General features: G+C 52.1%; 1 long non-coding RNA gene across 1 annotated transcript in view; it reads right to left on the bottom strand.

The window, feature by feature from the left end:
* LOC116525712 overlaps positions 1-2,173 on the bottom strand; it is a 9,921-nt gene that overhangs the window by 1,847 nt on the left and 5,901 nt on the right. The window lies entirely within an intron of this gene.

Genomic DNA, 2,173 nt, shown 5'->3' with positions numbered 1-2,173 from the left:
GCAAAAGGCACTCTTGGTTTCATCATAGAATCTGCAGTGCTTATGGTCCCTACCGGGAGGCGAGGGAGCCTGGTCCGGAACCCTCTTACATCTCTGAGATTCCGGCAGCAGTTCCCAGCTCCCTCCTCCAGGCTTATCTCCTCTGGTCAATTAAATACTTTCCTTTAAGCTTTGAAAGGGCACACGCATCCAGCCTCACTAATCTCACTGCCCTTGCTGTGCTGAATTTCTGCCCCGCACCCCCCAACCCCCACCCCGCACCCTCGTCCCCGAATCTTGGCTCCTCGGGCTCTCTGACCACCCACACCCTTTGTTCCTGCAGACAATCCTGCTGTGCCTCTTGCTATCCCCGAGGGAAGGAAAGGCCACCAGACCAGGCAGATGGCTTCGCATGGGAGTTTCAAATTAAGTTGTTGACTGCAAAGAGGAGGCCCCTGTCCAAACCTTCCAGGACCTGAAACGCGACAAGGAAGGGGAAGGCCAAGGTTGAGTCTGAGACATCAGCTCCTGAGCCAGAGGTTGGGAGCTGCTCAAAGGGTCATTCTGCTCAGTGGGGCCCCAGGGTGAGGCCCTGTAGCTAAGAAAACGCTTCTGGTGGTTCTCACTGCAGGTGCCTACATTCCTGTGTAACTGTAGGGGAGAGGGTCCTGGGGCGGGGACAGGAGGCTGCCCCTTGGCCTCACTACAAAGAGTAGCATTGAAGGGAGCAAGGAGCACGCTAAGCAAAGCCCTGGAAACGCGATAAGGGCAGACCCCCAAGGAACCTGGGTGCCCACAGCCAGGCAAGAGGCCAGGTTGAGAGATGGTGGTGGGATGCCCGTGAGCAGGGTCCTTCCCCTCCTCTCCCCTGCCCTACCCTGCCCAATATCAGGCTACCTGCAGGGGACAGGGCAGGAGCTGCCCCTCTGGGCTGGGTACCATCTTGGTGGCAGGAGGTGGGCCAGGGAATGCCCAGGAAGAGGCCAAGTCCTGAAGTCACTGTGCCCACGCCTGCCCTTCCCTCAAAGAGGGTGTGGGAGGAATGGGGCGGCAAAGGGGTGGGAGATTGGAGAGCTTCGAGGCTGTCTTCCGGGTATGAGACCAGAGTTTGAGGGTGGGAGGGTACCAGGGACGCAGGGTGGGGACATTAGTGGCTGAGATCCCTGGTAGTGGGACCAGGCAGGCAGTATTTCTTCCCTGCTTCCCTCTCTCCCTTCCTCCCTTCTTCCCTCCCTTCCTTCCTCCCTTCCTCCTTCCCTTCCTCCCTCCCTTCTTTTCTTCTTTTCTTCCCACTCTTTCTTTCTTTCTCTTTCTTTCTTTCTTTCTTTCTTTCTTTCTTTCTTTCTTTCTTTCTTTCTTTCTCTCTTTCTCTTTCTTTTTCTTTCTTTTCTTTTCTTCCTTTCCTTCTTTCTTTCTATTTTAATCTTCTGAGATAGGGTCTCACTTTGTCACCCAGACTGGATGGAGTGCCAGTGGCATGACCACAGCTCACTGCAACCTCAACCCCCCACCTAAGCCTCCTAAATAGCTGAGACTACAGGCACACACCACCACACCTGGGTAATTCTTAAATTTTTGTATCAACGGGGTTCTCACTACGTTGCCCAGACTGGCCTCGAACTCCTGGCTACCAAAGTGCTGGGATTCCAGGCATAAACCACCACTCTGGCCGCCAGGCTGCATTTCTTTTGGGTTCAGAGTGGGTTCACTCTCTTCAGGATGTGCGGCCCCCATGGGGCTATGAGGGTGTTCAATGAAATGTATAGGAGACCTCTGGCTTGGGCCCCACAGACCAAGCCAAAGTGAGTCACTCATGCTGAAGTTCCTTGTCACCCAGTTGACACCAGGTTGTTTATCTGACATTCCGAGAGATCAGGGGAGTGAGGAATAATAGTCAGATCCCAAACAGGCCAGTTTTAGCCGGTATGGTAAGGAAGTCCCCTCTGCTTTAATCTTACAAGGAAAATAACTTTGAAACCTGATGTTTGTTCTCATTTCTGCTTTCAAAGCCAACCTCTACTGCTCAGCTCAATCGGAACACTCATTCTATTGCATACGGTGAGGTGTTGCCCAATTCTAAATTCCAAGTAAAAGCCAATTAAGATCTTTAAATTTGTTGTCATTTTGTCTTTTTTTTTTTTTTTTTTCTTTTTTTTAGACGGAGTTTCACTCTTGCTACCCAGGCTAGAGTGCA

The sequence above is a fragment of the Sapajus apella genome, unplaced genomic scaffold (assembly GCF_009761245.1).
Source record: "Sapajus apella isolate SASKATOON/1434 unplaced genomic scaffold, GSC_monkey_1.0 scaffold48, whole genome shotgun sequence".
NCBI lineage: Eukaryota > Metazoa > Chordata > Mammalia > Primates > Cebidae > Sapajus > Sapajus apella.
This window is presented reverse-complemented; position numbering and strand designations above follow the sequence as displayed.